The sequence below is a fragment of the Paroedura picta genome, chromosome 1 (assembly GCF_049243985.1).
Source record: "Paroedura picta isolate Pp20150507F chromosome 1, Ppicta_v3.0, whole genome shotgun sequence".
NCBI lineage: Eukaryota > Metazoa > Chordata > Lepidosauria > Squamata > Gekkonidae > Paroedura > Paroedura picta.
In genome coordinates, this window is record NC_135369.1 from 3,210,608 (window position 1) to 3,238,131 (window position 27,524).

At 54.6% G+C, this 27,524-nt stretch overlaps 1 protein-coding gene across 1 annotated transcript in view; it reads left to right on the top strand.

Moving 5' to 3' along the window:
- Window positions 1-328: 328 nt before the first annotated feature.
- CDC42SE1 (CDC42 small effector 1) overlaps window positions 329-27,524 on the top strand; it is a 50,597-nt gene continuing 23,401 nt past the window's right edge. Inside the window, exon 1 of the mRNA XM_077319962.1 lies at window positions 329-490. The gene's annotated coding sequence lies outside the window, so the exon portion shown is untranslated. The remainder of the gene's footprint in view (window positions 491-27,524) is intronic.

Consider the following 27,524-nt stretch of genomic DNA (forward strand, 5'->3'; position numbering starts at 1 on the left):
CCGGGAGTACATGGGGCGGCCTTGAGCGTGTCAAACCCTCTCCGCGGGGCTGTCGTATCAGGAAGGCGCAAACGACAAAGGGGGGGCCAACCTTAAAAGTCCTACGAACTAGACCAGGGGTAGTCAAACTGCGGCCCTCCAGATGCCCGTGGACTACAATTCCCATGAGCCCCTGCTGGCAGGGGCTCATGGGAATTGTAGTCCGCGGGCATCTGGAGGGCCGCAGTTTGACTACCCCTGACCTAGCCGGAGAGGGTCCCGTTTGCACAGGAGGAGAGAGGCGCGCGGCTCGCCGTCCCCAAACCCCATCGGCGCAATACCCGCGGCGCCCGCGGTGGGAGCTGCAGCTGCAGCAGCTGCTCGGGCTCCTTCCTCCTCCTGCTCCTCCTCCTCCTCCGCGGAGAGCCACACCTCGTGCCGGGGCGGGAAGTGCCCAGCGCCCCGAGAGCCCCCGCCACGCCGGCCCGGCCGGAGCCCCCGCAGCCCGCAGGTGAGACCCCCACCCCCCCATCCCCGGGGCAGGGTCCGGCTTAAGGGGCTCCGGGGACCCCCTCTCCGTGCAGCCGGCCACGCTCGCTCGGCAGGAAGCGGGGCGGGACGGGAGGGGGGCAAGAGGAGTCTTTGGGGCTGCTTGGAGGGGGTGGATTTCGGGGCGGGGGGGGGAAGTTGGGAGAAAGTGACCCCCCCCTCTCTGTCTCCCCTCCCCCCTGCCCGGGAAGGTTGCCTGGCTTTGCAAAGAGTTTTGCAAGGAAAAAAGAAAGGGGGGGGATTTCAAAAGCTCCGCTTGCAAAAGGGGAACGCTTCGCTTGCTTCGCTTCCCCCCCCCCCTTTCCAAAGTCCGGCGTCGGCTCAACCGCCTCTGGTGGGGGGTGGGGGGTGGGGGGTGGGGGGGGATCTCCGCGGGAGGGAGGGGGCTTTCTGGGCGCCCGGCGCGCTGCCGGAGTTTTGGGTAGGGGGGGCTTTGGAAGTGAGTCGGGGGGCGTTAACGGGAAGGCCCGGCCTCTGGCCTGGCATTGCAAAAGGAGACCCCCCCCCTTTTTTTTTTTTTTTTTTGCAAAAAACGCGGCTGGTCAATTTTGGAAGAACTTGGATTGAAGCCCCTTGGATTGAAGCCCCCCCCCCCCAGTTTCCTTTCTTTGTAGTGGGTGGGGGGGGGGCTGTGTGCCTTCTTGCAGGCCTGGCTTCTTTCTTTGCTTTACGCGCGAGTAAACGTCGCCCGGTGTCCTTGCATGCTGGATCTCTCCCCCTCCCCCATTTTTTTTTACAAACTTCTTATTCCATAACTCTGTTTTGGGGGGTGGGGGTGGCGATAATGTGAAGTTTGATCCATGGGGGGGAGAGATTTTCTAAAAAGAGTCGCTTTGAACATGTTTCAGGCTCATGAAAGGGATTCTTGCCGCCTTGGTTTCCTATGGGAAGTATGGGAGGTGGGGATTTGGGGGGGGGTCTGTGCTTTGTGCTGGGGAAAGGCAGATCTGTTAAAAGACGGTGCTTTAAAAACTGGGGAGGGGCCCCCCCTAAATCCTCTTTCTCCCACTCCTCTTCAGAAAGGGAGCTCCAGTTGGGTTGCGGCTTCCCATGTGCTTTTTGGGGTTGTGGGGTGAGTCAGGGGCAGCGGTAGGACCACGAGGAAAGTTTAAGGGTTTTTTTCGTTCTCCTCCCCCTCCCCAGGCACTTCTCCTTTCTCCGAATCCCACGCCTGGCCTGTGACGTGGGAGGCTGGACGGTTTCTCACCAGCTCTTTTAGGGCCCTGTCCAGACAGAGTCGGTGTGTGCATTGGCGCATGAATGAGTGCGCGCGCTCCCCCAGGCGTGTGGACCAGAGATGGCTGAATGCCCTGTTTATCTAGTGGGGGCAGGAACCCGTGGGGGGCTTAGGCCCCAATCCATTTGCTTCTCCTTGAGGCGCCCCATGCGCTTGGTTATGGCTTTAGTGTTTCAGAGGCCATGCCCAAATGTCAGAGTCGCACCGGGATGATTGCGTATTCCTGGGATGTGTTTTCGCCGCAATTTCTTGGGCTTTAGGTTTATTTTATCTGCATTAGTTTTTTACCAGTTTTAGGTTTTTTTTCCTGGGAGGGGTTATGTGTCTTGTAACCCGCCTCAAGCCTACGGGGGGGGGGTGGGAAATAAATACAATAATAATTAGTAATCTTGCATTCGGCGTGGAGCCCTCCCGCCCCCACCCGTATCCTGAAGGATGCTTAGGGCTAATCCTGCGTTGAGCAGGGGGTTGGACTAGATGGCCTGTATGGCCCCTTCCAACTCTATGATTCTCTGATTCTCTGATATGATCCTGCGTTGAGCAGGGGGTTGGACTAGATGGCCTGTATGGCCCCTTCCAACTGTATGATTCTCTGATTCTCTGATATGATCCTGCGTTGAGCAGGGGGTTGGATTAGATGGCCTGTATGGCCCCTTCCAACTCTATGATTCTCTGATTCTCTGATATGATCCTGCGTTGAGCAGGGGGTTGGACTAGATGGCCTGTATGGCCCCTTCCAACTCTATGATTCTCTGATTCTCTGATATGATCCTGCGTTGAGCAGGGGGTTGGATTAGATGGCCTGTATGGCCCCTTCCAACTCTATGATTCTATGATTCTCTGATATGATCCTGCGTTGAGCAGGGGGTTGGATTAGATGGCCTGTATGGCCCCTTCCAACTCTAGGATTCTCTGATTCTCTGATATGATCCTGCGTTGAGCAGGGGGCTGGACTAGATGGCCTGTATGGCCCCTTCCAACTCTATGATTCTATGATTCTGTGATTCTATAGCCTGTATGGCCCCTTCCAACTCTATGATTCTATGATTCTGAAACTGGCCCTGTTCAGAAGGTTTGTGGAATTCAGGTCACATCCTGAGCAGCATGGGAACAGGAAGCCTCGGTTGAGTTCAGGCTGCCCCGCCACCGTATTTCCCTGCGGTCAGTGGCGGATAGTAATTCCAGCCCTGGGCCGCATTCCCTTCTCGCCTGTGAGCAAGGCCGCGAGGGATTCGCCTCTGCACCTTCCTTGAACGGGCGGGGTGTTTGTGTGCATTCCGTGACCTCGCGTCAGCACTGCCGGGCCTCTGTGAGAGGTCTCATGCCCGTAGGGTGCTAGACGGGAGGCGTCTGTGCTGGGAATTCTCCCTGGGATTCCTGCAGCGGTGGCCCCTCAGCTTCTCAGAGGAGGTTGGTTGCCAAGAGAGAGGCGTGGGGTGGGTCTCCACGCCCGCTCTCCGCCAGCAGCGTGATTGTGCCAGTCTTCGTTGGCCGAGAGAAGGAACTCGGTTTGCTACAAATGAATCTTTGGGACGTGGTATCTCCTCGGCATGAAGGGTCCTTTTGTTCCGAGGCAGCGACGGAGCCCTAAGGGGGCCGGGGTTGCTCCCTCTCCCTCTCTCTCTCTCTCTCTTGGATCTGGCTTTCTCCGAGCCCAGCTGTTGCCAAACCGACATGACTCACTCGTTTCTGGAAGGGTTAATGGTGTCACCCTCGGCCCGTGATCTGCTTAACGGCCGATATATGAGGGTTTTTGAAATGGAGCTCGCGATTGCTAATGTCGTAGCAAGGGTCCACGTTCAAAAAACGCCATTTTTCTCCTAGGGAGTGGATCTCGGGTAGGCTGGAGACGAGATGTCATTCTAGGTGAACTCCAGGCCCCATCAGGAGGTTGGCGACCCTGAGGCCACCCACCGAATTCTGGATGACACCAGTTGGGGCACGCTCTATAGGGAACGGCCTCAGACCCAAGGGTGACAGGGCGTGCCCTAGAGCAGGGGCGGCCAAAGAGAGGCTCTCCAGATGTCCGTGGACTACAACGACCATGAGCCCCTGCCAGCATGGCAGGGGCTCATGGTCGTTGTAGTCCACGGACATCTGGAGCGCCACTCTATGGCCGCCCCTGCCCTGAAGATTCTTTCTTGTGGGTCAGACCAGTCTGCCTTGGGTGGCACTCAAACCCTGCAGCTTAATCTCAGGGTCTGCAGAGGGTGGGCTCTAATGGAAATTCCTGGCATTGTTAGCTTTCACTGACTCCAAGCTAAGATCAACTTTCAAGCTCTGTAGCACATTGGAAACCCCCAGGATAGAACGGTCTGCTGGGATTCTTGGTCTTCTGCTGATTTATTTGTTTGTATATTTATTTATCACATTTGTATGACGCTGTGGCTCAGACCTGCACACCGACATGGCTAAACCTCTTTAAAGTATTTCTAAGCCGACCGGCTCTGAGAAGCTCAGGAACCCAGCGAAATGCCGTTGACTTTATCTGTTGTTACAGGGACACTTTATCTCCAAACCACAAATTCGCTTCCCTCTGTTTGCAAACTCTGATTTCAATGAAAGCCCCCCACCTACGTTTAGCTTCAAGAGCTGTAATATAATGCTAGACTTCAAATACTCTTGCTCTTTCAGAAGGGCCCTTGCAGATAAACCGGATAAGATCCTAGTAACTGAATTAGTAGCAGAGGACACAGGCTTAGGGGCAGCTTTAATCATGGAGGTGAGGTCTGTCAGCGGCTACTAGCCAGGGTGAACCTCCATGTTAAGAGGCAGGCAACCTCTGGATCCCAGGCCCAGGAGGCAGCATCAGGAAAATGTCTTAGCCTCTCTGCCCTGGAGGGACCCTTCCTGGACTGACCCAGCAGGGCTCTTCTGAGGGTCTTCTCAGGGAAAGATCTCGCCCTCTCTGCCCTGTGGCTGGCCCTGCAGAGGAACTGGCTGGCCCCTGGGAGAGACGGGAGGCTGGACTGGAGGGGCCCTCCCTGGCCTGACCCAGCAGGGCTCTTCTGAGGGTCTTCTCAGGGGAAGGCCTCGGCCTCTCTGCCCTGTGGCTGGCCCTGCAGAGGAACCGGCTGGCCCCTGGGTGAGACGGGAGGCTGGACTGGAGGGACCCTCCCTGGCCTGACCCAGCAGGGCTCTTCTGAGGGTCTTCTCAGGGGAAGGCCTCGGCCTCTCTGCCCTGTGGCTGGCCCTGCAGAGGAACTGGCTGGCCCCTGGGTGAGACAGGAGGCTGGACTGGAGGGACCCTCCCTGGCCTGACCCAGCAGGGCTCTTCTGAGGGTCTTCTCAGGGGAAGGCCTCGGCCTCTCTGCCCTGTGGCTGGCCCTGCAGAGGAACTGGCTGGCCCCTGGGTGAGACAGGAGGCTGGACTGGAGGGACCCTCCCTGGCCTGGCCCAGCAGGGCTCTTCTGAGGGTCTTCTCAGGGGAAGGCCTCGGCCTCTCTGCCCTGTGGCTGGCCCTGCAGAGGAACTGGCTGGCCCCTGGGTGAGACGGGAGGCTGGACTGGAGGGACCCTTCCTGGCCGGACCCAGCAGGGCTCTTCTGAGGGTCTTCTCAGGGGAAGGCCTCGGCCTCTCTGCCCTGTGGCTGGCCCTGCAGAGGAACTGGCTGGCCCCTGGGTGAGACGGGAGGCTGGACTGGAGGGGCCCTCCCTGGCCTGACCCAGCAGGGCTCTCCTGAGGGTCTCCTCAGGGGAAGGCCTCGGCCTCTCTGCCCTGTGGCTGGCCCTGCAGAGGAACTGGCTGGCCCCTGGGTGAGACGGGAGGCTGGACTGGAGGGGCCCTCCCTGGCCTGACCCAGCAGGGCTCTTCTGAGGGTCTTCTCAGGGGAAGGCCTCGGCCTCTCTGCCCTGTGGCTGGCCCTGCAGAGGAACTGGCTGGCCCCTGGGGGAGACGGGAGGCTGGACTGGAGGGACCCTCCCTGGCCTGACCCAGCAGGGCTCTTCTGAGGGTCTTCTCAGGGGAAGGCCTCGGCCTCCCTGCCCTGTGGCTGGCCCTGCAGAGGAACTGGCTGGCCCCTGGGTGAGGCAGGAGGCTGGACTGGAGGGACCCTCCCTGGCCTGACCCAGCAGGGCTCTTCTGAGGGTCTTCTCAGGGGAAGGCCTCGGCCTCTCTGCCCTGTGGCTGGCCCTGCAGAGGAACTGGCTGGCCCCTGGGTGAGGCAGGAGGCTGGACTGGAGGGACCCTCCCTGGCCTGACCCAGCAGGGCTCTTCTGAGGGTCTTCTCAGGGGAAGGCCTCGGCCTCACTGCCCTGTGGCTGGCCCTGCAGAGGAACTGGCTGGCCCCTGGGTGAGGCAGGAGGCTGGACTGGAGGGACCCTCCCTGGCCTGACCCAGCAGGGCTCTTCTGAGGGTCTTCTCAGGGGAAGGCCTCGGCCTCTCTGCTCTGTGGCTGGCCCTGCAGAGGAGCTGGCTGGCCCCTGGGTGAGACGGGAGGCTGGACTGGAGGGACCCTCCCTGGCCTGACCCAGCAGGGCTCTTCTGAGGGTCTTCTCAGGGGAAGGCCTCGGCCTCTCTGCCCTGTGGCTGGCCCTGCAGAGGAACTGGCTGGCCCCTGGGTGAGACGGGAGGCTGGACTGGAGGGACCCTCCCTGGTCTGACCCAGCAGGGCTCTCCGGATTCTTTCATTACCAAGACAGTGAGGTCAGTATGGAGAAGATTGTTTTGGCATGCCAGAGGACATTGTGTTTGCCCCAGGCTCATGAATTTCATGGAGTGCCCATGAGAAAAGAACATCTTTCCCGCCCCCTCTCTCCGAGTCATAATTTTATGAGCCTCTCCCACGTCTCCGCTCCATCGTGGCTTCTCCAGGCGAGAAATAGCCCTCGCCACTGTGTCCTTTCTCCATAGGGAAGGTGTCCCACCCCCTTGGTCATCTCCCTTGCCCTTTTCTGCCGTTCCTCCAAAAATATATCTCCAGGAGCCACCCTGAGGGTTTTTACCTGTTTGCCAGAGCTTTGGAGGGGGGGTCTGCATGGTAGGCATGTGTGTTTTGGGGGGGGGGGGATTTGAGTATTGCTATTTCTGGTTTCAAACTGGAAATGTTTTCCAGCTATTGTAGGCGGCTTCAAAGCACGGGGAGGTGGGAGAGCAGGTTATAAATGAATAAAACTACCAAATAAAACCAATAAATGCCTCCCTCCTACCAAGCTTCTATTCTCCGGGACATCCAAGTAAGAATGAAAATCATAATGCAAGGCCAGCATTTCCCCTGCAAAGGGAAATTGGTCCCACAGCAGGCTCCCCCCCCCCCTCGCCCAATGAATTCCAGTTGTCAGGAGCTTGATTTGGGACGACCTTTGCATTAAACCCTTCGAGACCCAACGGCTAAGAAGTCCTCTTTTGGCTTTTCCCCTATCCTTGCACCACCTCTGTGCAGGGGGTTGGACTAGATGGCCTCTATGGACCCTTCCAACTCTATGATTCTGTGATCCGGCTGAGGAAGTGTGCATGCACTCGAAAGTTTAACACCTTGTATACATGTTTTGTTGGTCTTAAAGGTGCTCTTGGACTCTTATTTTTGTTGCGCTTCAGACCAACACAACAGGTGAAGGCCCGTCGGCCACAATAAAGTAGAAGAAAAAAGTCTCGAGCTGGCGATTTAATGTTCAGAACAATTTCAAAACGGATTCTCAGGTGTAGTCCGCTTTCGATATCTTCATCAGTGATTTTCTCAGTATTGTGATAACTCAATCTTCAAACTCAAATGGGTCGCATAACATCCACATTTGTAGGAGTCTCCTAATATTAGCATCACAGTGTCCCATTCCTCTCTAGCAGTGACCCCTGTCGCTATAAAACCAAGACATTAGAAGGGACTATTTCCAAAAATCATAAAAACACTATTAGAGAAGATTGAGTCATTACAATACTGAGAACATCACTGAGGAAAATATCGAAAACGGATTAGACCCGGGAATCTGCTTTGAAATTATTTGCTTTTGAAGATTAAATCGCTTTGCGTTGGCATCTTGAGATTTTTATTCTTCTACTTCAGACCCACAAGGTGACCTGTTTGAATCTATCAGGCCATTTGGCATCTTTCTAGGAAACCATTAAGGGCTTCTCGGGCCGTGACTTGCTCTCCTGACCACTGGGTAGGGAGTAGATCCGTGTCCAGCCAGAAGCAGGCTGCAGAGACCCCGGAGGCCAACTCCGGGAAATCCCTGGAGATCTGTGTGAGTGTGGGGGGGGGGCAGACATTGAGGAGAGTGGATTTAGGAAGCGGAGAGGTCTTGGCCTCAGTCACTTTCTTCAGGGGGACTGATCTCATCTGGAGCTCCTTTGTGATTCCAAGAGATTGCCAGGCCTGGCCTGGAGGATGGCAAGCCACCTAGGTCACCCTTGGACAGCTGCGTCTGTATGCTCCTCCAGTTTTGGGATGCGGCAAGAGTTTTAACTGCAGAGCTCCCCCCACTCTTTGTTTTCTTACTGTTTTCGGTGGTTTAAAAAATCTGTTTCGGCTCTTTTAATTTAGCAACCTCCCGAATGGGGCAGGCTGAGAATCCACGTGCTTTCCTTGCACAGAGATAACTCTACACCGGTAGCTGATCTGACCCCCTCCCAGCTGCCCAATGAGCGTGGGGGGTGGGGGGGGTGGGAAGGCAATTCCGGGACGCACCGAGCGGCCGCTGGCCCGGTCAGATTCCACCGTATCCGGCAGGAGGCTCGGCCCCGAAATGCACTCCGGACAGCTGTGCTCTTAAGCCCCCTGACCCCTGGCTCACCCGGCCGCAAATGTCAGCGGGACGGCTTGCCAGCGGTCTGTCTCCGCCTGCCTCCCCAGGTGGCGCCCAGATTTAGGAATCCCCTTTCCGAAATCTGCAACCCCAGGGGGAGTTCTTTTCTGTCGTATGTTGGGTCGTTCCCCTCGTCTCCCGACACTCTTCCCTTTTACAGTGTCGGGTGATCTTTTCAGAAAGGTCTTTGCGTGTTTATAAAGAAAGTTACCGCCTGTCTCTTGGAGGCCATCCGACAGTATACGAAGGTGGCAGCAGGTGCAGAGGTAGCTTTTCATTGCTTGCCTCTGCAGAGCAACCCTGGAATCCCTGCGTGGTCTTCTGTCCAGGCACAGCCCCCCCCCCCCGACCCTGCTTAGCTCGTACGATCTGGTGAGGTCACTCTGACTTGGACCATCTGGGTCAAGGAAAACGACAAGCCTAGATGACTACCTCTGCAGAGCAACCCTGGCCTCCTTTTGTGGTCTCCCATCCAAGGACTAAGCGGGATGGGAGACCACTGCTGAGCTCCCAAGATTTGATGGGATCAGACCAGCCTGGGTCAGCCAGGCCAAGGCAAGAGGCCTTCAGAGGTGGGCTGCCATTGCCTACCTCTGCGTAGCAACCCTGGGCTTTCCTGGTGGTCCCGCCTCCAAGTACGCCCCAGGGCCCAATCCAGCTTAGCTCCTAAATTCTGACCAGAGGAAGCTAGCTTGGGCTGTCCAAGGCAAGGAAAAAAACAAGCCAAGTTGGCTTGCCGTTGCCTACCTCTGCGTAGCAACCCTGGGCTTCCTTGCTGGTCTTCCCTCCCAAGAGATTCGCTTCCGAGATTCTGCCCTTATTCAGCTACCAGGCGAGAAGAGCCGGAGAAATGCCTCTTTGAACAGGATTATAGCCGCACAGCCTGTACAGCACAGTATGTTTGTCCTGCTCCATTTGCTGGCCTTCCTCCAACTGGGGAGATGCCTGATTGTGGCTCTGGGTTGGCGGTTCCTTGCTGCGGGCATGGCTTTCTGTGGGCACGCCTTCGTGCCCGACCAGCGAGGGTGTTGCCAGGGAGAGCTCTCAAGATATCCAGGCCCCCGTGACCTTTGCTTGTTGCTACTTCCCTTGCGCCTAGGTAGATTTTCTCTCTTCCTCTGCTCCAAAATATATAGACCATAAATTGCAGGGAGCAATATCAACAACCTCAGATATGCAGATGATACCACTCTAATGGCAGAAAGCGGAGAGGAACTAAAGAGCCTGTTGATGCCGGTGAAGGAGGAGAGTGCAAAAGTTGGCTTGAAACTCAACATCAAGAAAACGAAGATCATGGCATCCGGCCCTCTCAATTACTGGCAAATAGAGGGGGAAGAAATGGAGATAGTGACAGATTTTATTTTCCTGGGCTCCAGGATCACTGCAGATGGGGACTGCAGCAAAGAAATTAAAAGACGCTTGCTCCTGGGGAGGAAAGCTATGGCAAATCTAGACAGCATCCTAAAAAGCAGAGACATCACCCTGCCAACAAAAGTGCGTTTAGTCAAGGCTACGGTATTCCCAGTTGCAATGTATGGCTGCGAAAGTTGGACCATAAGGAAGGCCGAGCGTCAAAGAATTGAGGCTTTTGAACTCTGGTGCTGGAGAAGACTCTTGCGAGTCCCTTGGACTGCAAGGCGAACAAACCGGTCAGTCCTAGAGGAGATCAACCCTGACTGCTCTTTAGAAGGCCAGATCCTGAAGATGAAACTCAAATACTTTGGCCACCTCATGAGAAGGAAGGACTCCCTGGAGAAGAGCCTAATGCTGGGAGCGATCGAGGGCAAAAGAAGAAGGGGACGACAGAGAATGAGGTGGCTGGATGGAGTCACTGAAGCAGTAGGTACAAACTTAAATGGACTCCGGGGAATGGTAGAGGACAGGAAGGCCTGGAGGATCATTGCCCATGGGGTCGCGATCGGTCGGTCACGACCTGCAGAGGCCCATGGGAATTGTAGTCCATGAACATCTAGAGCGCCACCGTTTGGCCACCCCTGCCGTGTAGTTCACAGCTGGATGGGTGGCGTACAGTGAGTCCTACAGAGGCCTGTTACTATTAAACTGCTTCCCTGCTCCCATATGCTCAAAGCAAGTTTCTAGTCCTCAAGGGACGTCCAGTATAAGCTCACAGGCCTTTAGCAGGCAGCGGCAGGTCCCAGGCTCCGGTTCCCCGAGGTTGCCCTTTGCGACGTCCCTGCGACAAGCTGAATGGGCCGTTCCGCCCAAAGCAAACAGATGTTCAAACATTGTTCGCGTCCTCCGGTTGCCGCAGGTCAGAGCCAGACTCTGAAAAGAGCTCGCTTTTGATTTCTTTTTCAGGGCAGTGAGGAGCGAGGCGTGGTTTGTGCAGAAAGCCAGTATGTTTTGGGGCGGAACGGGGGTGTGTGCAAGAGAATTTTAAAAATACGGCCCACCCGGTGCAGCCGATACAGGAAACACAGACTCCTTTTATCAGACTGGCTTCTGGAGAGGCAAGATATAAATCATCTCAATTACAGACCTCCGGAAAAGGTTTTCCGTGCTGACGGTAAAGCGTTTGCATCTGTTGGACGACGTCAGATCTGTCCCGCGCATGATTCAGCAATGTATGTAGAATATCCTGCAGGGTTTTCCCTGCAGGGAGCATGGGGGGAGATGCGTCGTTAGCATATCTAGATTAGGAACTTCCTAGTAATATTCAAATTATCTCCCCACTGGGACCTGGTTGGCTGAATTGGGGACGTCCCGCCCCTTTGTGGCCATTGCCTGTCCCCCCGAAGTTAATCAGTCTCCCCCTTCTCTCTTGGCAAAGTTGTTTCTGTTCACAGTAAAACTGTTCTGTTCTTTAAGTAGTTGGAGCTACTAGACGAGGGGTGGCCAGACTGTGGTTCTCCAGATGTCCATGGACTACGATTCCCATGAGCCCCTGCCAGCAGCAGCAGAGGCTCATGGGAATCGCAGTCCATGGACATCTGGAGAGCCACAGTTGGGCCATCACTGGCAGTCTTCAAGCCAAGGTTGGATACACACTTTTCTTGGATGCTTTAGGATGCTGTGGGCTGATCCTGCGTTGAGCAGGGGGTTGGAATAGATGGCCTCTATGGCCCCTTCCAACTCTAGGATTCTATGATTCTATGATCTCGGCTCTAGATGAAGTTGACTTGTCATATCTGGGTTGGGAAATTCCAGGAGATGAGGGAGTGGAGCTTAATGCAGCCAATGTTTGGGGAGGAAAGGGGTCTCATCAGGATGCAGTGCCCTAGACCCCACCCTCTGAAGCGGCCATTTTCTCCCGGAGACTGATATCTGGAAACCATTTGCAATAGCAGGAGAGCGGCAGCCCGAATGGCCCTTGCTAATAGGTTACGCCCAGACCTCTCGTCCGCACTCTGTGGGGCAGCAGAATGGGAAGGGGAAGTTATGTGGTGCTGTGACGTCACTTGGGGAAGTGATGTCACCGTGTTGTGCGCCGTTCCCTTTTCTCTATGGTTTTTACCATAGAAACAGGGCGTAGGTTCAGAGTGCAGATGACCCTTCTGGGTATTTTCCCGGAAGTAACATCAGGGCATGACACAATGCCATCATGTCGCCTGTCCCATTCCCCCCTCCCCTCTGGTCTAGATCTTTGCCTGGTAGAACACCCCTGTAAGGTAGGTCGGGCTGAGAGAGTATCACCCAGCTCCCCAGCTGGTAACCCTTCATTGCCCAGATTGGTTCCTCTGCAGGAAGGGGCTGCTTTGGCCGGGGAACTGTGCGGCCGAACATAGAACGTAGGACAAGCAGTAGGCCTTGAGCAGGTTTCCCCAATGTTGTGCCCATAGGCGTTGTCGTTCCCGCCAGTAGCTCGTTTCGTGTCTGCCGAGTTTTCAAAAAGTGGGTGGGGCTGTCGTAAGGCCAGGCTAGTTATTAGCTTTCAGCATTCATAGGGAAAGCTATTCCGAGGTCAGGAGGGCTAGTAAACACCCGGGCTTTCTTAAGAGAAGGGCTGTTGTTTTTGTACCCTGCTATTCACTCCCCAAAGGAGTCTCAAAGTGGCTTCCTTCCCTTCCTCTCCCCACAGCAGACACCCTGTGAGGTAGTTGGGGCTGAGAGAGCTCTGCAAGAACTGCCCTGCAAGAGCAGCTCTAATGGAACCGTGTCTGGTCCAAGGTCACGCAACTTGTGTCGAGGAGGAGTGGGGAACCAAACCCAGCTCTCCAGTTGCGTGTGGCTCTGTTCCCCCTTCAGGCTTTCCGCCGTCCCCGTTGATGCAAGGAGGGAGGTATTCCCTTCCGCTCAGCCTCCTGTGGAAGCCATTTTGGCTCGGCTCCTCTTCCTGTTGCAGCCATCTTGTAGCAGCTTTCCCCCTTCTCCCAGCTCCAGCCATGCCTTCAGGCCCAACAAGTTTGTGGACCCCTGCCTGAGCTCTGCCTCTCCAGATCTCCAGGAATTTCCCAAACTGGGAAGGCCTTGTCCCACCCAGACAGCTTCCGACCCAGCGGGGGACTTCCTCTCTGCGGCATCCGTGGTGACAGTCCAGTCGCTCTTCCCGCCCTGGGAAAGCCCTGGGCACGCCTCCGGCTGCAGACAGCTTGGGGAGGCGCTCCTTTAGTCACGAGGCTGGGATCCGTCCCAGGGAGACGCAGCAGCCCGAAGGGACAAGCGAGAACTGCGTGTCGGCCGACCTGGAATGCACAAAGGAGGCGCCGAGGATCGGCTGCTTGGAGAGCAAACCATTTTGCAGAGAAGAGAAATAAGGCGGCGAAGAGAGGAGGAGAGGGAGAGTCCTAACAGTCTAACTGACTGGCTGTTTCAGGTGTGTAGCCGGGTCCGTCTGAAGTAGCAGGACAAAATGGGAGTCCGGTGGCACCTTGGAAGGCCGAGAAGGTTTTTGGCCTCTTTTAATTACTTCTGTTGACAACTGGGAAAGCATCTGCCATTAATTGCTAACTGTAACATTTTTATTTCCCCTTTGGGTTTATGAGCAGCCGTTGAGCTCAAAGGACTGAGGTTTTTAGGAGAAACTCTAGGGTTAGAAACTAATTTTACTGTTTTTGCTCAAAAGTCAGAGCGTTGCTTCCTTATGCCGCTGATGTGCCAGCATCACTTCTGGGTGACGTCAGCCCGTTGCGTTAATTTGTGGCGCTGCTCCCAGAATGTGCACCACCACCACATCCTTTGCCATGAGCTCCAAGGGATCTTAGCAGTCCTGATGGTATACCATAGAGTCCCGGAGAAACAGATGTCCTAGAATGCCATTGCATTCGACTGAGTAGCCTCTGCTCCCCAAAATCCAGACACCTCTCTTGGGTCTCCAAGAATTTCTCCATTTCAGGGTTGGGACCTCAGTGTTAGGCTCAGCTTGGACTACAGGGACATCTTCCTCTCGTTTGCACAGGGATAAAAAAGAAACAACTAAGGGTCATAAAAGATTTAACAATATTTCTTCATAGCATGCTGCTTGGCTTATGGGCCGCCGGGCCATTCGGAGAGAGATTTTTTCTCGGCTTTTTTGTTGTGGGACGCTGGTTTCATTGCCTCGGGCCTGGTCTGTGAGGATCCGACCTGATAGCGCGGAGGGCGTTCTCTGCGTCCGTCCTAAACTACGGGGATGAGATTTTTACGGCACATGACCGCACAGCCGTGCGCAGAGCCACCTCCTGGCTCCATGGCTTAGCTTGCGGAAGCGAGTGAAATTGGACCTGGGGCTCGTATCCAGAGGGCCGGATTTGGCGTGCCTGAGGCCCCATTGGCAAGGGGCAGGGCCGGTCTGAGGGCCCCAAGGACGGAGGCCAGGTATGGAGGAAGCATTGCCTTTGGTGGGAGAGTGGGATTTTCTCTGTGAGGGCAGCCGCGGCGTGGATGGTGCAGGCTAGCCTGATCTCATTGGTTGTGGGGATGTGAGCGGGGTGTATCCTGGGGTGGGAGACCCCCGGTATTTCGGGGTTATAGAATCATAGTATCATAGAGTTGGCAGGGGCCATACAGGCCATCTAGTCCAACCCCCTGCTCAACGCAGGATCAGCCCTAAGCATCCTAAAGCATCCTAAAGGGTTGCTACGCAGAGGCAGGCGATGTCTCTGAGCCTCCCTTGCCTTGACCTGGATCGGCCAGGCTAGCCTGATCTCATTAGATCCAGTTTGGTGTAGTGGTTAGGAGTGCGGACTTGATTCCCTGCTCCTCCACAAGCAGCCAGCTGGGTGACCTTGGGCTCCCCACAACACTGATAAAACTTTTCTGACTGAGCAGTGATATCAGGGCTCTTTCAGCCTCACCCACCCCACAGGGTGTCTGTTGTGGGGAGAGGAAAGGGAAGGTGACTGGAAGCCGTTTTGAGACTCCTTCGGGGAGAGAAAAGCGGCATCTAAGAACCATGTCTTCTTCTTCTTCAGTAATCTCTGGGCTCTCTCAGCCTCCCCTCCCTCACAGGGTGTCTGTTGTGGGGAGAGGAAAGGGAAGGCGACTGGAAGCCGCTTTGAGACTCCTTCGGGGAGAGAAAAGCGGCATATAAGAACCAACTCTTCTTCCTCAGTAATCTCAGGGCTCTCTCAGCCTCCCCTCCCTCACAGGGTGTCTGTTGTGGGGAGAGGAAAGGGAAGGCGACTGGAAGCCGCTTTGAGCCTCCTTCGGGTAGGGAAAAGCGGCATATAAGAACCAACTCTTCTTCTTCAGTAATCTCAGGGCTCTCTCAGCCTCCCCTCCCTCACAGCGTGTCTGTTGGGTAGGGAAAAGTGGCATATAAGAACCAACTCTTCTTCTTCTTCTAGACTGTGGAAGCCAAGCAAAGTCAGCCCTGGTTCCTCCTGGGATGGAAGGCCCACAAAGAAGTCCAGGGTTGCTTTTGAGAGGCAGGCCAGGGCAAGCCAACTCTCTTCTCTTGATGTAGTGGTTAAGACTAGTGGCCTCTAATCTGCCGAGCCGGGTTTTGCTCCCTGCTTCTCCACATGCAGCCAGCCGGGGGGGACCTTGGGCTAGTCACAGTCCTGATAAAGCTGTTCTCACAGAGCAGTCGTGTCAGAGCGGTCTCAGCTCTCCGGGTATCTGTGGTGGGGAGAGGAAGGGAGGGGCGATTGGAAGCCTCTTTGAGGCTCCTTCCGGCAACCGACTCTTCTTCATGCCTTGAAAACCCTGAAGCCTTTTTGACCCTGCAAGGACCTCTGCAGTTCTGACACCACATGAAGGGCACAGCCCCAAAATGGCCGCCATACAGGGGGAGTCATGCACAAAATGGCCACTGCAGCTTCCCTTCAGCCACCCAGTGAAAATCTGCCCTGCGGTGACAGCTGCTGCTGATGAAATGCTTCTTTTAAAACATTGGCCAGCCAATCAGGAGCCTTGCTGGGGGGAAACTCCACCTGGCCTTGCCCACTTCGTAAGAGACCTGTTGGGGACCCCTGTGCAACCAGCTTGCCCCGAATAGGCTCCCAGTGGATAGCACTTTCCTTTCCCAGTGCTGGTCATGCGGTTCCCCGTCTTGTTCCCACACCCGTCCCTGCGGTGATGGGCCCCGGAGCCAGTGGAGGCTCTGCCCTATGCCCCACCCTCCGTCCTCTGCTTCGGCTGTGTGTTCAGGGCTTGTTGCTACACACCGGTTGTGTGTAAACAGAAGACGCAGCGGTTGCCCAAGGCACAAGCTCAGGATGTGTGTTGCAAGAACCCCTTATTATCTGCCCGGTTTCGGGGATGAGGGTTCCGGGCGGAACGGTGACCAGGTCATAAGGGATCCGCTTCCCCAACCAGGTTTCCTGGAAGAACTGCACCTTGGCGTGCAGTGGTCTCCGGAGAGCTGGCTTGGATTCCCTGCTCCTCCTCCCCATGCAGCCACCTGGGTGACCTGGGGCCAGTCACAGTCCTCTTAAAGCTGTTCTTGCAGAGCAGTTCTCTCAGAGCTCTCTCAGCCACACCTGCCTCCCAGGGTGCCTGTTGTGGGGAGGGGAAAGGGAAGGTGATTGGAAGCCGCTTTGAGACTCCTTCAGGTAGAGAAAAGTGGCGTATAAGAACCAACTTCTTCCTTTTCTTCCTCCTCCTCCTCTACCCCTACCACCACCCCCACCACCACCACCACCATGGAGTCCATATACTCAAGCAGCCATTTTTTCCATTTCTCTCATGGAGAGGAATTGCAAAAGCGGAGTATCTCCAGCCACCCCCTGGAGGGTAATAAACAGAAATTTCCAAGCGGGTGATGGCAAAAAGCTTTATTCAGAACGAGTTCCTAGGTATAAAACCTCGTTTTCGTATTTTACTTCCTCAGTAAACTTATGTCTTAATTGGGTATTTTTCAGGGATACTAACAAAGTCTTCCAGCTACCTAATTCTTATCTTTTATTTACCTTATACTTTATATTTCTAGCCATATAATTGGAGTCTAGTAGTATCAAAGGTCCATAAAGGTAACTTTCTTATAAATGACCCAATCCTTATCCATGTTGTTCCTCTATATATTTCTGAAACAGCCTAGGGGGTGGGACATGTCTGGCTGTCCAAGTTGGAATAGGGCCAATCAGGGTGCAGCCAGCTTTGTCCTGATTGGCCCTGCCCCTGCGGCTCCCACCCTGGACTCTAGCCTCTTTGCTCTGAGACGCCTCAGCACCTGGAGCCAGCAGCAGGTAAGGGGAGAGGGCCCTGGGCAAAGGGTTGTGGTGGAGGGCTTGCTAACGAGGGCCTCCCGACCTGCTGACTGCCTGCTAAGGAGCTCTGTCTGGGCCCTGCTAACAAGTTGCCCAGCCCCCGCTCGCCCCACTTGTTTTGGCTGCAAGGTGTGGCCCAAGGTCACCTTAAGCTGCCTGGCCAGGGGAGGGGACCCTTTCAGGGCCCGTTCTTAGGAATGGTCTTCGAAGCTAGTTAAGAAATAAGTTTACTGAGGAAGTAAAATACAAAAAAGGAGGTTTTATACCTAGGAACTCGTCCTGAATAAAGCTTTTTGCCATCGCCAGCTTGTAAATTTCTTTCAGTTGATTCATCTTCAGCTTGTCTCCAGGATGCTTTAGGATGCTTTGGGCTGATCCTGCGTTGAGCAGGGGGTTGGACTAGATGGCCTGTATGGCCCCTTCCAACTCTATGATTCTATGATTCTATAACCCCGAAATACCGGGGGTCTCCCACCCCAGGACACACCCCACTCACATCCCCACAACCAATGAGATCAATTTGTCTCTGCTTGTACCACCTAGATGGGTGGTGAGACCCTGGAGAATTGCTGTCTGCTAGAAAGGTCAAGAGTGACTTGGATGGGCCAGGGGTCTGATTCTGTACAAGCTAGATTTATGATAACTCACGTAAGGAAATCTTGAAGCTGTCCTCTTGGAGGCAGGAGCAGAGATTCCCAAAAGTCTGCTGATGGAAAGAACCAGCCATCAAGGTCTTGCAGACTTCTAATGATCCTGTAGAGCAGGGGTAGTCAACCTGCGGTCCTCCAGATGTCCATGGACTACAATTCCCACGAGCCCCTGGCAGGGGCTCGTGGGAATTGTAGTCCATGGACATCTGGAGGACCACAGGTTGACTACCCCTGCTGTAGAGTTTTCGAGACTATTACCTGCCTCTGCATAGAGAACCTGGCCTCCCATCCAAGTCCCAACCAGGGCTGACCTAGCTCAGCTTCCGAGAACTGATAAGATCAAGCTAGCCAGAGCAAAACAAGTGCAGAGGTGGATAACCATTACTTGCCTCTGCACAGCAACCCTGCGCTTCCTTGGTGGTCTCCCCTCCACGTACTATGATAACCATCGCTGACTGAAACCACAGGGCAACGCCTGAGTCCCCAGCTGCAGACCTCCTGGGTAGACCAACTCCCTAGAGGAGGAAGGCCCTTGGGCTCTAGTTATGTTTCTAGTCCTCATGGCACTCGAGAATTAGCAGTGAAAGCCAGCTTGATGGAGTGGTTGGGAGCGTGGATTTCTAATGTGGCGGCGAGCTGGGTTTGAATCCCCGTTCCTTGCCCACACGCGGCTAGGTGGTTGACCTTGGGCCAGTCACAGTCCTGTTAGAGCTGTTCTCACAGAGCAATCCTGTCAGAGGTCGCTCTGCCTCCCCTCCCTCACAGGGTGTCTGTTGTGGGGAGAGGAAAGGGAAGGCGACTGGAAGCCACTTTGAGACTCCTTCGGGTAGGGAAAAGCGGCATATAAGAACCAACTCTTCTTCTTCTTCTTCTTCTTCTTCTTCTTCTTCTTCTTCTTCTTCAGTAATCTCAGGGCTCTCTCAGCCTCCCCTCCCTCACAGGGTGTCTGTTGTGGGGAGAGGAAGGGGAAGGCGACTGGAAGCCACTTTGAGACACCTTCAGGTAGAGAAAAGCGGCATATAAGAACCAACTCTTCTTCTTCAGTAATCTCAGGGCTCTCTCAGCCTCACCCACCTCACAGGGTTTCTGTTGTGGGGAGAGGAAAGGGAAGGCGATTGGAAGCCGCTTTAAGCCTCCTCCGGTAAAGCTGCATCTAAGAACCAGCTCTTCATCTAAAAAGTCCCAAGCCAGTTTTGGAGAGGGAGCGCTGGGACTGCATGGTCGCAGTGTTGGCTGTGATCCTTCTGGCCAGTTGTGCTTGGTGCTCCAGCAGGACTTGTGAATTTGAAACCTGCCCAGGGCGTTTTGAGCCCATCTGGCCCCGTCCTGTCCCCCCCCCCCACATCCTGTTTGCACCTCTTGCGTGATGCTTCCGGGAGAGTGCACGAAAGGACAGTTGAGGTGAGGCAAACGAAATCATAGCTCGAGGCTTATATTGCTTCTCCATCAAACGGGTCCTTCCTGCAGCGGACATGGGATATTCTGGAGATGGAGGTGGGGGGGAAGCCGAGGCTGGCCGTGGTAGAGTCATTCCACAGATGGCAAGCATTATTTTGTAGAGTCCCACCAGAATGCCCAGTATGTATGGCGCACAGCTACCCTGAGTCTCCGGGAAACAGTGGGGTATAAATGTAAAAATGAAATAATAATAATTATTGATTAAATTTCTAAAATGCCCTTCCAAGGACGGCCCAGGGCGATGAACATACATAATTATGGATTCAGTCAAAACAATAAAACATTGAACATTTATGGTGCATTAACTATTAAAGCCAATTAGTAGGTAAGAGTATCAATAATAGAGCAGGACCGTTGTTGGCTAAAAGATTTATCACTGCCGATAAGTTTTTCCCTGGCTGGATATTACTAAAGGGAGTGGGCCTTTTTGTCGTTATAGATCTTATAAATAAAAGCTAATAAATGTCCAGTAGCATCTGACAGACCCACAGAAGATTCTGAAAAAGCATCTTTGACTCTTGAAATTTCAGATCAAATGTAAAGTTCTGCATTCAGGTAGGAAAAACCAAATACACCAATATAGGATGGAGGAGACTTGTCTTGCCAGTTGTATGTGCAAAAAGGATCTAGGAGTCTTAGTAGACCAGACATTGAACATGAGTCAGCTGTGTGACTCGGTGGCGGAAAAGGCAAATGGGATTTTGGGCTGTATCAGACGGAGTATCGTGTCCAGATCACAGGAGGTGATGGTACCGCTTTACTCTGCTCTGGTTCGGCCTCACTTGGAGTCCTGGGTTCAGTTTTGGGCACCCCAGTTGAAGAGGGATGCAGACAAACTGGAGCGTGTCCAGAGGAGGGCAGCAAAGATGGTGAGGGGTTTGGAGACCAAGACGGATGAAGAAGAAGAAGAGTTGGTTCTTATATGCCACTTTTCCCTACCCAAAGGAGGCTCAAAGGGGCTTCCAGTCGCCTTCCCTTCCTCTCCCCACAACAGACACCCTGTGAGGGAGGTCAGCCTGAGAGAGCCCTGAGATTTCTGAAGAAGAGTTGGTTCTTATATGCCACTTTTCTCTCCCCGAAGGAGGCTCAAAGGGGCTTCCATTCACCTTCCCTTTCCTCTCCCCACAACAGACACCCTGTGGGGTGGGTGAGGCTGAGAGAGCTCTGATATCACTGATGGGTCAGAACAGTTTTATCAATGCCGTGGCGAGCCCAAGGTCACCCAGCTGGCTGCATGTGGGGGAGTGCGGAATCGAACCCGGCATGCCAGATTAGAAGTCCGCGCTCCTAACCACTACACCAAACTGGCTCTCAAGGTTGAAGAAAGGTTGGGGGAGCTTGGTTTGTTTAGCCTGGAGAGGAGACGACTGAGAGGGGATCTGAGAACCATCTTCAAGTATTTAAAAGGCTGCCATATGGAGGATGGAGCAGAGTTGTTCTCTCTTGCGCCAGAGAGACGGACCAGAACCAATGGGATGAAATTAATTCAAAAGAAATTCCATCTAAACAACCGGAAGAAGTTCCTGACAGTCAGAGCGGTTCCTCAGTGGAACAGGCTTCCTGGGAGGAGGTGGGTTCTCCATCTTTGGAAATTTTTAAACAGAGGCTGGAGAGCCATCTGATGGAGAGGCTGATTCTGGGAAGGCTCAAGGGGGTGGCAGGTGACAGTGGATGAGCGAGAGGGTTGTGAGTGTCCTGCACAGGGGGTTGGACTAGATGACCCAGGAGGTCCCTTCCAACTCCATGATTCTATGATCAGTCACATCCTGTTGGTCTCTAAGATGGATTTGTGTGATGTGAGACTGGTGAGAGCGCCTGCCAGCCTGAGTAGAAAATACTGAACCTGATAGATGGAGGGTCTGATGCAGTCAAAAGCAGCTTTCTGCTTTTATCCAGAAGATTCCAGGTTTAGTCTTTGGTATCTCCAGTTAAAAGGCCCAGACTATAGGTGATGGGAAAGACTTTTCTCTGGACAGCAGTTGCCAGTCTGAGTAGGCAATACTGATCTCGACCACAGGTGGGAAGGGTCTGTGCTTCAGCATCAGATCATCTACTTGATTCAATCCCCCCGCATCTCTTGTTAATAGGACCAGGCAGGAGGGGATGGGGGAGACCTCGGCCTGAGACCCTGGAGAGCTGCTGCCAGTCTGAGTAGGCAATACTTGATGACGGACCAAGGGTCTGATTCATCTGTGCAACTGTTGTACTTACTGGCGCAAATGATTTTGTATGCTGGTGTTTGTGGCCACGTGGGTTGTGTTTGGGGAGTGCGTCTGTATAATTACAGGCCCTGCCTTTACGGAATCAGACTCTTGGTCAGTCTTGTCTGCTCTGACTGGCAGCTGACTGTCTGCCTTTCAAGACCGGGTGGCCCTGCGAGTCTGTCTGCGCCCGCAGCTCAGTGCCAGCGTCCAGGAGCACCTGGGTAGGAGTTTGGACGATTCACAGCTCTCTTCTTCTTCTTCTCCCTGTCCCGAATTTTGTGAGTCTTGACGAGGCTCCTATACTGTGGCTCCCCCCCCCCCCCACGATGCTCGTAGTGGACGATGCCGGGGATTGAACCTGGGACCTTCTGCAGGTAAAGCTGATGCTCTACCACTGAGCCATGCCCCCTTCTCTGCCTTTGGTCCCTAGAGGTCAGTAGGACTGTCTCCTCATAGACGGCTGAGATTTGCCACTTCACCTTCTACCTGTCCTTTTTGGAAGCTTGGAATATTAGCGGTGGAGCCTGGCCCCTCCCTATTCTTGGTCCCTCGAGATTAGAGTTGTCCGCTCAGGCTGGCAGCAGCTCTCCCAAGGTTTTCCAGCAGAGGCCTTTTACATGGCCTTTCTAACTGGAGATGCCGGGGATTGAACCTGGGACCTTCTGGATGCCAAGCAGAGGCTCTGCTCCCCGAGAGCCACAGCTCTCCTGAACCTCCTTTTCTCCTGGGGGGCCTTCCCTTCCCTTCCACCCCCACCCCCCGCCCAACCTTTGTGCACAGGGAAGCGGCTCATTTCACATTCCTCCCCGATCCAGGTGGAAGGGATGAGTCACAGGTGAGCAGGTTGGGACAGGCAGGTGAGCCTGGTTGGGTTTGGCGGTCGTCTCTCGCCGTGCTGGGAGAGGCCGGGGAGAAAGTCGGGACAGGGCAGCTCAGAGCCAGACACTCCCCCCCCCCCCTCACCAAAGCATGTGGCTTTCCGGCTAGAAAAGGGCTTGGCAGGGGGGCGGGGGCTGCCGGCTCCTGCCCGCCTTTATCAGCAGGCCTGCGCATGATGCTCCTGGACCGCGGCGTTCCCCCTTGCGTGCCAGGCGGTGGATTCCACCCGTCCTCAACGGTTCCCCGTTCTGCCCGGTGGCGATGCTTCATTAAGGCGGGTCCTGCCAGCAAGAGGGATGCGTGGTAACTAACATGCTCGTGGACATGCGCAAAGCACCCGCGCAGGCAGGCCGCAGTGCTCACGCGTTCCCTGGTGTTTGGGGAGGGGGTTGGGGTGAAGCATCTCTCCGGAACAAAAGATTTGACTCCATTGTCAGGGGCCAAAGGTGGGAGGGGGAACCCCGATTTGTGCCGTGGGCCCCCCCGTTTAGAAATGTGCTTGGTTTCTTTCAAGGATATTGCCCCTTCCTCCTCAGCCTCCCCAAATGGGGGACTCAGAGGGGTTTGCATCGGGGGTCCCCAACACGGTGCCTGCCAAGGGTTTTTCGATAGTGGCCCGGACTGGGTGGGGCTGTTGGAGGTTTGGGGGCCTACACAGATCTCTAAAAATTTCCGGTACATGCTATCCCTGTTGCCAACTCTGGCCTGGCAAATTCTTGGAGGATTGGGAATTTCCCTGTGGAAGGGAAGGAATTTGGGGAAGGATTTCACCTCAACACTATTGCATACTATACAGCAGGGGTAGTCAAACTGCGGCCCTCCAGATGTCCGTGGACTACAATTCCCATGAGCCTCTGCCAGCGTTGCTGGCAGAGGCTCATGGGAATTGTAGTCCACGGACATCTGGAGGGCCGCAGTTTGACCGCCCCTGCTGTACAGTTTGTCCTCTGAAGCTGTACTTTTGATCTCAGTAGCTTGGAGATGACTTGTCATTTTGGGAGGACTCCAGGCCCTGCCTGGAGGTTGGCAAGCTGAGTATGTTGACAGCAACCAGCTTGTTAATAACAGCAGCCTTTCGCCTGGAGAGCCAGGTCTGATTCTCTGCTCCTCCAGCACACGCAGCCGGCGGGGTGACCTTGGGCCAGTCTCAGTTCTCTCTCAGACTCTCCTCCCTCACAGGGTGTCTGTTGTGGGGAGAGGAAGGGAAGATGTTTGGAAGCTGCTTTGAGACTCCTTCGGGTAGTGAAAAGCGGGGTATAAAAAAATCAGGTCGTCTCTTCTAACTGACCAGTGCCAGGGACTGCACCAGCTGCGCACCGAAAGGAAAGGGTGACAGCACAAGGTCCTTTTCCCTGTGTGACTCAAGGTGAACTGCGGAAGCCATTTTGTCGCTGGCCCCGCCTCCTGCAGCGGCCATTTTGTGACCCTCACCTCTGTGTCGGTCGACACCTCCTTCTCCTTAAGAGCAGCCACGCTAGAGCTCTGTTCTCCCGGAAGGTCCACAAGCAGTGGCCGGAGACCCAGGCCTCTCCTCTTCTTGCCCCATCTACTGCACCTGCACATGGAGGTTCCATTGAGTCATCATGGCTGTGAACCATATTCTTGTCTAACTAGAGGTCCCCAACCTTTGTGAGCGTGAGGGCACCTTTGACCTTGACACAGGAGGAAGGGCGCAACGTCGAAATGGCCGCCGTAAGAGACAGAGCCAACCGCAAAACATCTGGGATTGAGATTAGGCAAAACTCAAAGCAACTCTGACGTTTGAGAGCGCTCTCAGCCCCCATCTCCCAGGCTGTCTGTTGTGGGGAGAGGAAGGGAAGGCGATTGTAAGCCGCTTGGAGACTCCTTCGGGCAGTGAAAAGCAAGGTATAAAAGCCAGCTCTTTTTCTGTCGGCCTGACCTACCTCCCAGGGTTGTTGTGAGGTCAGGCGCTTGCTACGAAGCTGCTTTGCGTCCCCCTGGAGAAAGAAAGGCAGGAAATAAAGTGCATAAACAGCAAAGCAAAACGGGTGGTTCTGTCAGGCTGTGTTCCCTTTGGCAGGCAGCTGCCCGCGTGAGAAGTTCTCGTCCTTGCGTGTTGAGACAAATCTGCTGCTTCTCACACCGCCTCCGAGGTTCAGTTAAATCCACTTTTCGAAAGCAGAAGTCAGCGGGGGGGGGGGGAGGCGCTACGGGACGGTTGCAGGCGGACTTCCTGTGCGGTTCTCACCTTGCAACTTCAGCAGGAAGGTGAGCCTTTGGAACTCTCCGGGTTGAGTCTGCCCACTTTGCATCGCCAACCAGGGCTGGCAGCCGCTCCCAAGGGCCTGCAGCGGAGAACGGCTTTCCTTGACACCCGCTACCTTCCCGGGGACTGCATTTTGCCATTCCGCCCTCACGGAGCCCAGATAACTCCTCCTGCTGTGGAATTGCTGGGGCCGCCTGCTGCCTTCCGCTCCCCCAAAGGGCCCTGGGCCACCCCCTTGAAGGGACGCTGATACGGGTGGGCAGATAAATTCTTAATCGCAGCGTGGAAGAGCTGGAACGACTCTGCTCCGATCGGTCCCCAGGCCCCTCGGGTCGAGCGCTCGGTTTCCAAACAGCTGTCTGCAGAGAAAAAAACGCAAGTCTCAATTCCTTTGCCAGCCAGGAGGTAGACTGCCCCTGGATGGGGAGGTTCTGTTTGGTTACCCTGCCTGCGTGTTTCGCTTCTACTCTTTCTCCCCAATGGGGACCTGAAGCAGCTTGCGCCGTTCTCCTTTGCCCCGTTTTATTTCCACAACAAACCCACGGGGTAGGCCCCTCCAATTTTGTAACCGGCCCAAGCTCACGCAAGCTTGCTTCTGTGGCACAGTAAGGATTTGAATCCGGCTCTCTCAGCTCCTACTCTAACCCGGGGGTAGTCAAACTGCGGCCGTCCAGATGTCCATGGACTACAATTCCCATGAGCCCCTGCCAGCATCCGCTGGCAGGGGCTCATGGGAATTGTAGTCCATGGACATCTGGACGGCCGCAGTTTGATTACCCCTGCTCTAACCATTGCAACATTGCAACCATCCTGCTCCAGGATTCTTAAATTGAATCCGTCTATTTAAGCCCATCGGAGAATCACCATCTTGTGAGCTGGTTGCCAGCCTCCAGTTGGTTGCCAGCCTCCAGTTGGAGCCTGGAGGTCTCCTGGAATTATAGCCAATCTCCAGGCTGCCGAGATCAGTTCCCCTGGAGAAAAACGCCTGCTTTGTAAGGTTGCCTGTGGCATTATACCCCACAAATTCTCCCTTCCCCGGGCTTCACCTCCAAGTTCTCAAGGTCTTTCCCAGCCTGGAAGCTGGCACATGCCCAGGAATCCCCCACCACAGAGTTGGCCGCCTGAGTTTCAGATCCGGTTTGGTTGCCGGGGTTTTTGTTGAGGTTAAACCGCCCGAGAAGAGCTGGCTAGCGTGATCTCCTGGAGAGCATCCCCCATTCCACTTTCTCCCCCTGGGCTAACCCGGCAGCCTCCTTGCTGAGTCACCTTTTCCCTGCAGGCTGCCTGCCAGGGTCTTGCAAATCCTGCCGGGAGCCGGTCCTCTTTTGCATGAGCCGAAGAATTACCCTGGGCAGGCCCACCGCTGTCTCCGCCGTCCGCGGGATCAAGGCTGCATTGTTCCCGTCGGGTGGGTCGGAAGGAGGGGGGAGCCGTGCTTTGCCAAGAGGACGTCTGGCTTTCTCCTTGTTTACAACATGGCCGCCCTGCTCCTTAATGCCTTCAGGGAGCTTGGCTTGGGGTCCCCCAGTGCTTCCTCCGTCCCAAAGAAGTCGGGAGCCAAGTCATCCAGCTGGGCCCTTCTTGTGTGCCTGCTTTGGTGGGTGACCCCCCCCTCCCCGGGTTGTTGAATGATTAAGTCCCCCCCCCCCAAATTCTCAATAGGGACCCAAGGCGGCCTGCGTAAATTCTCCTGTTTCAGCCTCATAACAACCCTGTGATATATAATATTTCTTATTTAAATGTATTGCCCGCTTCCCCCTGAAGGCTCGGGGCGGGTTACAGCGTCAGAATAAAGCCCCAATAAAACCTCTTAAAACAGACATGAAAACCGACGCATACAGATATAGTCAAGCCCCACTGGGGATAAAGATGCTAAAGCAAAACACATCCCGAATTTACAATCCACTTTTCTCTGTCTCATAGTGAAGAGACTTTCTTTGTGCTGGTAGCTGTTGCCGGAGCAACACCTTAAAACAAATCTGCACCACTAATTAAATCTCTTGATAATCAGCAGCCTTGTTGGGAAGAAGCCCGACCTGGATATGATCCTGCGTTGAGCAGGGGGCTGGACTAGATGGCCTGTATGGCCCCTTCCAACTCTATGATTCTCTGATTCTCTGATATGACCCTGCGTTGAGCAGGGGGCTGGACTAGATGGCCTGTATGGCCCCTTCCAACTCTATGATTCTCTGATTCTCTGATATGATCCTGTGTTGAGCAGGGGGCTGGACTAGATGGCCTGTATGGCCCCTTCCAACTCTATGATTCTATGATTCTCTGATATGACCCTGCGTTGAGCAGGGGGCTGGACTAGATGGCCTGTATGGCCCCTTCCAACTCTATGATTCTCTGATTCTCTGATATGATCCTGCGTTGAGCAGGGGGCTGGACTAGATGGCCTGTATGGCCCCTTCCAACTCTATGATTCTCTGATTCTCTGATATGACCCTGCGTTGAGCAGGGGGCTGGACTAGATGGCCTGTATGGCCCCTTCCAACTCTATGATTCTCTGATTCTCTGATATGATCCTGTGTTGAGCAGGGGGCTGGACTAGATGGCCTGTATGGCCCCTTCCAACTCTATGATTCTATGATTCTCTGATATGACCCTGCGTTGAGCAGGGGGCTTGACTAGATGACCTGTATGGCCCCTTCCAATTCTATGATTCTCTGATATGATCCTGCGTTGAGCAGGGGGCTGGACTAGATGGCCTGTATGGCCCCTTCCAACTCTATGATTCTATGATTCTCTGATATGACCCTGCGTTGAGCAGGGGGCTGGACTAGATGGCCTGTATGGCCCCTTCCAACTCTATGATTCTCTGATTCTCTGATATGATCCTGCGTTGAGCAGGGGGCTGGACTAGATGGCCTGTATGGCCCCTTCCAACTCTATGATTCTCTGATTCTCTGATATGACCCTGCGTTGAGCAGGGGGCTGGACTAGATGGCCTGTATGGCCCCTTCCAACTCTATGATTCTCTGATTCTCTGATATGATCCTGCGTTGAGCAG